We start from the raw sequence: 9,376 nt of genomic DNA, 5'->3' as shown, positions 1-9,376 counted from the left end.
AGAAAAAGAAAAAGAAAAAGAAAAAGAAAAAGAAAAAGAAAAAGAAAGGAAAAGAAAAAGAAAAAAAGAGACGCTCTGACAACGAAGCGCAGAGCGTGGGGGATTTGCGCCGCAAGGGAACAGCCGCTCCTTCGGACGAGAAGGACCGCCCGGGAAGCGCAGCGCCTCGTTCTGCGGCTCCCGCTGCGGGGTTCGCTGCTCTGATATCCCCGCACTTCTGCCGAGACGAGATCGGTGCTCGAGCCTGGAAATGTGGGGATGGGAACAAATCGGTGCAGGAAAATCACGGGATGATCCAAAACGAATGCGAGCGAGAACTCGATTTTTACACTGATTTAGAAAGAATTTCCAAGTGCCCTTCCCTTCAAAGCATTAACGGGGTTGGTTAATTCCGCTTTCATTCGTAGAGAACTCGGCGTGTAAAGGTTTTCCCCGGGCCGGGGCGCATCGCCTTGCTGAGCCGCGGCCGCCGGGGGGGGGCCAAGACGGCCCGAGGCGATCCGCTGCCCGGGGCGGACCGCAGCGCTCGGAGTCGCGGGGAGGCAAAGGGTTAACGGCCCCTGAATGCACACCGAGCCCAAAGCCACTGGGAAAGAATATCCCAAAAAATAACCAGTTTTTTTTTTCCAGCCGCTGGACCTTATTGAATGTCATTGAAGAAAGTTTTGAATGCCAGATAAAGAGAGGCGAATTAAAGTGTGTGACAGCAGAGGATAAGCAAACACAAAGAGAACTCTGTCACACTTTGGGCAAAATCCGTGGGCTTTTTACCAAGCCTCTTCGCTATGATTGAATTAAGTAATAGGAAAACATTTTCTTTCAGTTTAGAGCCATTAGACAAAAACTTCAAAGCGAATAACACTTTTTAATGTGCAGCCCGACAATGGAATCTGTTTTGTGCTGAAATGTTTAAACGGTTTGTTGTGCAACTGGGGGCTGAAACAACCCAGACTGCGGCAAAATAGCATCCTTCGGGCCGCTTTCTGAGCGCCTGAAACGAGCGCAGACCTTTCATCCAGGCGCTTCAAACCGCCCTCCCCCGTCCCTGCTGCCCCGCTTGGGGTTGGCTTTATTTTTTATTTATTTGTTTGTTTGTTTGTTTACTTATTTATTTATTATCACCATCATTTTTTTTAGGGGCGATCCACCTCCCACGTTTGCCATCTTGGAGCGATCTCCTCTCAACGAACGCGGCTACGGGAGAAGGGAAAGGCGGAGAGGCTCCGGCGGAGCTATGCGGGAGGCGGCTCCGGGCTGCGGGGCGCGGGTGCTTCCTCCGGTTGAGGAGGGAGAGGGATCCGGTGGGAAGCGGAGCCCAGCCTCGGCCCTGCATCTCCCCGACGTGGGGGTGGGGAGGCGTCGAGTGGGCATCGACGGGGGAGAGGGGTATCGAAATGAAGGGAGGGCTGGGTAACATCGCGGGGAGCGAAGGGGAAAGAGGGGAGCTGCCTTATATTGGCAGGAGTCAGTACTGCTGAGGGATGCTCTCCCTGCAGGGAGCGTTATTTCCAAGGAGACCGCATCCTCGTTAGCTGAGGATTCACGATCTGCGGGCGACTGCAGCCCTCTCCAGCCTCGCACAGAACTGGGTTTTAATGGCAAATACCTAAACGTAAATCAGTATCTGTGCCGTGTGGTGGATACGCCTTTGTGCCTTGGGCAGACACACCCAGCAGCATGTCAAGCCCACAAAGTACCTGTGCATGCTTTTAATCAAGACGTCACAGTCAATGGGAGTTTCTTTGAGTAAACAGGGATGTATTAAAAATAAACAATTCACTGTTTTATCAGCAAAACTGGTTTTTATGTCTACACAGCTGATGGACCACTGGGACCGAGTGATGAGGGCTGGCATCAGCAAGAGGTGGTTCTGTGGGCTGTTTGTGTCACTGTGCAAAACTTATTGTCTGAAAACTGCTGCGTTTATTTTGTGCACTGACTTCAGTCAAAGCTGGAAGTGTTTGGCAACCTCAGAGTCAGAGCCATTCAGAGACAGTGCAGAGAACTCATCTACAGCATGATGAGCATGGAGTGATCCTTCCCTGGCTTACTCCTGGCCTCCAGTGATCCCTAATGTGTGGGCTTCCAGAAACAGGGCTAGTTTCTTCGTGTTTAGTTCTATTTCCTCCATGCTGAAGATAAAGTGCAGCTATCTGTCTTGTCGTCCTTCAACTCTTGCCTGACCTTTCAAAATCATCACTGTATAAACATGGTAACCTAACAGCAACAGCCCGTGCAGCTCTTCTACATCTCTATCATAGTTCCTCTAGTTTCATCTAGCTTTCATTACAAGCTATCAGGACAATAATTAATCTGTGTCAGTAAAACCTGTGCTCCAGGAGGACCAAATCAAAGCTGTCAGTTTCCAGGACCTGCTTCTTTTATTCTTGTCCACTTTCAACAGACAGATTCCTAGAGTTGAGATTTACCATTTGGCTTTTCTCCAGGCCTAATGCTTCCAGACAGTGAGGTCCATAAAGGAACCCTGCACTCATGTTCGAGTGTGCAGAGCTATTTCCTCTCCTTGGTTCAGGCTTTCATGTGGGAGGAGACATCAAAGAAGCAGTTGGACAAAACCAGTGAAAATGTAACAGGAAAAGGAGGGACATGTAAACTACTCACACAAAAATAGCCCTGTTTTGAATCAGTGTTGTCCTGGGAATAGAGAAGGATAAAAAGGATGGAGAAATCTGTGAGAGGAATGAAGACAAGGAACTCCAAAAGAGCTGAATGTGAGATCTGCAAGTCTGCCTGAATTATGGGATTATTTGAGAAATGGTTCTTCTAACTCAGAATCCAACCTATGTCCAGCCACATTTCTCACCTTTGACTGTGCCAAGTACTTTACAGATTGAAAGTTTTCATGTTTCTCAGGCTGTTCTCAAGGAATATCCAATATCCTTTGCCTTTTCATTCAGGATTTGCAGCAGCAATTCTGAAACCTTATATGCAAGAGATGTATGATATATGTATATTGTTATTTTTTAGAGTGGTGAAGCACTGGCACAGGTTGCCTGTGGAGACATTCAAGGTCAGGCTGGAATGAGATTCTGAGCACCTGTTGGAGCTGTAGGTGTCTCTGCTCATTGCATGGAGTTGGACTCCATGGCCTTTAAGGGTCCCTTCCAACTTCAACTTCCATCCACCACCTCCTGAGCAACCTGTGCCAGTGCAGTGCTGCTGTACAGCCACCTGCAGAAGCTGGTGCAGTGCTGGCAATGGAGGAGTGCAGCAAATGGGGCAAGGTGTTTGGGTTTGCTCAGTGGTTGGTACACCACACGTGGAAAGCTGAGCCTGTGAGAAAAGAGGCAAGCTGCTCTGTAACAGGGCAGCTGGTAAAGCAGAGCCTGGATGTTGCAGAAGAAGACAGTGCAGCTTGCTCCTTTCTTTAACGTTGGAAAAAACGCATTCCTCAAGTGATTATTGCACATGAATGTGAAATGACTATCTGATATTTTTATTCAGCTCATGTAAGCCAGAGCTCACCAAGATGTGCTAAGTCTTCCAACTTTCTAGTCCTAGCAGTACACTGGGATGAGAAACGCTGAGATAACAAAACAATTTTCATCTTCTCATTGCATTTTGAAGGCTTAAAACTACTTTTGAAGATAGTATTCAGGATGTGTTATGTCATCCGTGTTTGCATCTGACTGTCTGAACACAAACTTCTATATTATATTATTAAATAGATCAACCAAGTGTACAGGATAGGAATGTATGGCCATGTATGACTGTATTGTACCAATATTTTGTAGAAACCATGTCCTGCAGGTTGAGTAGAGCCATTTGTTGACCTCCTTCTATCTGCATGGAAATTTTCCAATGCACAGCAGGATGTTTTTAGAGATACAAAAAAGCTATAGCTAAAGATATCAGCACAAAGAGCCAAGTCAGCTTATCACAAGTGTATGTGATTGTACTGCTCCTATTTTCCTGTATTCTAAATGCAAGTAAAGCCCACAAACCACATCCTTCTACTTCCCTGTATCTTAGTATAACTCAGTGGTGCAATGGGAATTACTCTAGGCTTGTGTCACTGTAACAGACGAACTATTTTTTAAACTTATTCCAGTACAAGACACATGTGCAGCAGAAGTCAGTGCACAAATTCAGCCTTTCTGTGCCCAAAGTCATCACTCTGATGATGTGAGATTTGTGTTGTCTTCTCTGATTCCACTGGGGAAATCAATAAGCAGGGGAAAACCTGTTAGTTAAGGCTGGGATTTTGCCATGGCAAGAAGTCCCACAGCTGTGGCTCAGGGGCTGTAGCACCTCACAAGCCTGGCATCTCTACTTCAGTGATGTAACCACATACAGAGCCTGGATTCCTAGTTGATGCAGTCTGTCCTGGGCCAGCAGCAGGCCTGCGAGTTCTACTCAGAGCCTGACTCTCACAGATAGGACTTGTGCCTCACATCTTTTGCTGTTAGACCTTTGTCTTCCACATATGGAGAATCTTGAAAAAATACATTTTCATAAAAATGTTTCTGTTCACAATGCATGTCCTTTTTTTTTTTTTTTCTTTTTATTTTCTCGAGCAAATGTATGATATTGCTCCACTCTGTTGTTGGTCACCCTCCTGGCAGACAGGCACAATGAAGACTCCTGGCATTTGTCAACCTCTAAGCCTCCAAACAGCACCAGAACTCACAGGCTGTGGGCCCTTGCAAGGGGAAAAATAACACCACATCTATGCTTCCTTCAGGTTCCTGATCAAATGGGCTTTCAGGACAGAGGAAGAACAACCTTCACTTCCTACGGGCCTTCAAGTAGCATCACATTGCAATGTTTTTCAGTGTTCTGCTGTTGCTCACTCTCCAGTGAATTTGGTTTGTGCTATTCGCCATACCAACATGAGAAAGAAGGGTCAGAAGCCTCAGAATTCTTTTTCCTTCATTGTTTACCTTCACAATGCTTTATTTCCCAATCTGGCTTCCTGGGAATCCTTGGAACAGAGTCCAGTCATTCTCCCCATCCCTCACAGCATCCTCTGGATAGATTGTCCAGCTGTGAGATGAGCAGGTTCATGTTATGCTGAGAGAGAACTGGCTGCAGCTCAAAGGGCTGCGGTGAATGGGGCTGCATCTGGTTGGAAGCTGTTACTGGAGATGTTCCCCAGACTCAGTTCTATCTTCATCAGTGATCTGCAGTAAAGCATAATAGGAAGCTCTGGACAAGAAGCGCATCAAGTGGTCTCCAAACTACTTGACCGACCGATGATTTCACCTTTCTTCAAAAGGATCCCTCCAGCCCTTAGGGACCTGATCCAATTATTGGCCCCTTGAGCATCATCAAACCACACGCATACTGAGAACATTTCACCCAGGGGGGCACTCTGAAGCTCACTCAAAAATAAGCTCATCTGAAAATAAAATAGAAGCAGGGGCTGCTGTACTGGTCGCTTCAGGTTACCCATCTCTACTGCAGTGAATTAATGCTGGTGTAGGCACACTGCTGAAAGGTGAAGGGCACTTGTCTTTATGGTCTAGCACGTCTTCTACTTAGCCAGGCCACCCAAGGTCCCCATGCTGAGCCTGTGCCTTCATCTCCAAGTTATCAAGCAGATGAAAACCTGAGATACAATGAGAAAATAGTCCATCTAAAACAGAAATGCTGTTAATTCTACTCCCGTAAGTGTGAATTTCTGGTACTCACTCAGCATTTCTTCAACTACAGGAAGCTAAATCCCAGAGAGAGAATTATGAGATGCACAAGTCCCATCCACCACCTCCTCATGCATGCCACAGCAGTGTCCAAGAAATAGAATGACATCAAATAGCAAGGATATTAAATCACAGAAACAAGTAAAAACCCATTTCCATGATTAGTTCAGTACAATCACAGAATCACAGAATGGTTAGGGTTGGAAGGGACCTCAAGGATCATGAAACTCCAACTCCCCTACCACATGCAGGGCCACCAACCTCCATGTTTAATGCTAGACCAGGCTGCCCAGGGCCCCATCCAACCTGGCCTTGAACACCTCCAGGGACGGGGCATCCACAACCTCCCTGGGCAGCCTGTTCCAGCACCTCACCACTCTCTTGGTAGATACAATACATCTACTTTAATATACAATCTTCATAAAACCAATGGAGTTTTCCTCTCTAGTGACACCAGGAGTAGGAGAAATCTCTAGATTTACAACTTTTACATTGGGTACCATTTTCAATCATTGTATTGGTTTTATTTAATGGTTTTATCACTTGGGTAGAATGAACAGGTCTGTGAGAAACAAATCCATAAGTGCAGTACAATTATTTAATGGAATTAAAAGGACACTTGTCTTTCTGTAGCACAAGAAGAGAAGCAGACACAAATGTATTCCTGAGCTCTTTTTGTCCTGCGTATGAAATAGGTTCAAAGGTTCCTTTGTCCGCTTTCTAGATTGCTCTTAGAACTGCTTTTCTCAAACAGTGATTATTCATTGTTTATCAGTGGACGTGGAGGTCATTATAGAAATCAAAAAATTAAAATCTTAAAATTTGTCTTTTGCCATTAGCTGTAAATATGAAACAAAAAAGGTCTTTATTTCCATTGATAATAGAAAAGGGTCAAGGGCTACAAATTAAAATCCCCTCCATTAGGCACAGTCAATTGAATTTTGAAGTTTGGTTTTCTACTCCAGACTCTTGGTTGGGAACTAAATAGAAGAAGTCACATTTCCAGGAAAAAAAATAGCAGCCTCAGGACAAAGGGACCTGCTGAGGAGTGTTCACATGACTCTGGGCTAGGGCAGCAGCACAGACCAGGTTCTGGCTGTGCTCTAAGGAGGCAGTGATGGATGATGGCCCAGTGTGAAGGCTGAGCAGTGATAAATGAGGCAGCCATGCTGAGCACACGCATGGTAGTCATACAGCACATCATAAAACAACACTGGCTGCTGCTTTGATGAACAAAACTCTTAGAGACAGGAGGGGAAATATCAGCTGTCTGCGATAAGGCACTGGGAATTGCACACAGAACAGCACCTTTTCAGGGGCTCTACTAGGAGTGTGAGCACAGCCATTTGGTAAACAGTCACGGCTTGTGCCTCTGCTCTGCGGCCTTGGAGAGGCTGAGAGTGAAGAACGATGAGCCACAGAAGAGAGAAGGCCTCTGAGATGGTTTGGACTTTGGTCTCAGGCACATAGAAATGGTGGAGCATTTGGAATGTACACCTTGCTTTTGGACATTGGAGAAGTGCAGATGCCAAAACTGGGTGATGAAAGAGAGAACATGGGTCCATGTTTTCATCAGTGCTTTGAGTAGGCATTCCATGTTGAAGATGTGGCCCCTCACACCACAAACACTGTCATAGCTACTCCCAAAGCTGCAAGTCTTCTGCTTGTGCCTGCCTTTCTGCATGTGAGTGATCCCTTTGAAACAGTGAATTTAGGAATATGCATCACAGGTGTTGCATTATCAATGACTACTAATTCATAAATTATTAATGTAGAATCTACATAAAAACTATGCAAATTCATGCAATATTGAGATCATCTGCTGAGCACTTTAAAAATCTTGAGCTGATTTGTTCTTATACTGATATAATTTATTTTGTTAATGCTGATGCTTGCTTGATTCACATACATTGTGGAGTCCAACAGAGGCACCATATTCAGTCTTCAGATTTGGTTATATGTATGGATCAGTGAAAGCAACAAAATGAGCCAATTTTAGATGAGAGAAACATGCTTATTTTTTTACACTTGTTGGTTTGTTCTTGCTAATCTAGAGCTCAGTGCCAGTCTTAGAGTACCCTTAAAAATGACTCTTTCTTTACTCAGTTGAATGGTTTGATATTTATTATTAATTAAATTTATTCCATGTGATGGACTATATAGATGACCTACAGGATCCCCAGATATTGGCTTCTTTGTTAATCTCTAGTTTCATTTATTCTTTAAATATATTTAAAGAGTCCAAAAACAGGCTGATCTTCACCAAACAAAAATGAAGACAAAGAATAATACATCAATGAACAGTGCACCAGAATGGGAGTAATACAGATGTATTTCAAAACAGAATGTTTCTGATTTGTTACTTAGGCTGAGGTTAAATTGTGATTGATCCCACGGTATTAAATGTGAGTGCTGAATTTAGGAAGAAGAAGGACTGTTCTCTAGGATCCATGGACTGTACTGAAGTATAGAACCATAGAATCATAGAATGATCTGGGTTGAAAGGGATCCTAAAGATCATCCAGTTCCAGTATCCCTCCCATGGGCTGGCTGCCACCCATCAGATCAGGCTAGCCAGGACTCCATCCAATCTGGCCTTGAATGCCTCCAGGGATGGGGCATCCACAGCTTTTCTGGACAACCTGTGCCAGTGTCTCACCACCCTCTGAGTAAAGAATTTCCTTCTAATATTTAATCTAAATGCCCCCTCTTTTGATTTTAAACCATTTCCCCTTGTCCTATCACTATCAGATCAAGTAAAAAGTCTACTTCCCTCCTGCTTGTAAGCTCCCTTCAAGTACTGGAAGGCTGCAATGAGGTACCCCCAGAGCCTTCTCTTCTCCAAGCTAAACAATCCCAGCTCTCTCAAACCTTCTTCACAGGGAAAGGTGCTCCAGTTCTCAGAGCATTTTCAAGGCCCTCCTCTGGTCCCACTCCAACAGCTCTGCATCCTTCTTATGCTCAGCACCGTAGGCCTGGGCACAGTACTACAGATGAGTCTCACGAGGGCAGAGTAGAGAGGGACAACCAGCTCCTTCTCCCAGCTGGCCACCCTCTTTTAATGCTGCCCAAGATACTGTTGGCCTACTGAAGTGGCAAGCGCACAGTGCTGGCTCATATCTAGACTTTTGTTCATCAGCACTCAATCCCACTGTCTATGCTATTGGTAAAGCATGATCTGCCCTTGTTGAAGCTTTGCTGGTTGTCTTGGGTCTCCTGCTCATCCTTCATTTACCTTAACGTAGTTTCCAGGAGGATCCTGGATGATCTTCCTGGGCATGGAGGTGAGACTCACTGGCTCATCTGGTTTCCCAGATTTTTTTTCCCCTTTTTTGGAGATTGGAGAGATGTTTTCCTTCTTCCAGTCACTGGGACTTAACCTGATAGCCACAGCTTTTCAGATATGATGGAGAGTGGCTTGGCAACCACATCAGCCACTTCCTTCAGGACCCTGGGATGCACGTCATTGGGACCCATAGACTTCTACATGTGCAGCCTCGTCAGCTGGTCTTGAACTTGCTCTTTGCTTGCAGTATAAAGGATTTTGCTCCCTCAGGCCCCACCTAGAGGTTTAGGGACACGGGAGACATGGGAAGACTTGCTGTCAGTGAAGACTGAGGCAAAGAACTCAGAGGAGAGGAGAGGGGAGGAGAGGGGAGGAGAGGGGAGGAGAGGAGAGGAGAGGAGAGGAGAGGAGAGGAGAGGAGAGGAGA

Source organism: Lagopus leucura, unplaced genomic scaffold, assembly GCF_019238085.1.
Source record: "Lagopus leucura isolate 7727_CA_CO unplaced genomic scaffold, USGS_WTPT01 26-10_obj-0_obj, whole genome shotgun sequence".
Taxonomy (NCBI): Eukaryota; Metazoa; Chordata; class Aves; order Galliformes; family Phasianidae; genus Lagopus; species Lagopus leucura.
This window is presented reverse-complemented; position numbering follows the sequence as displayed.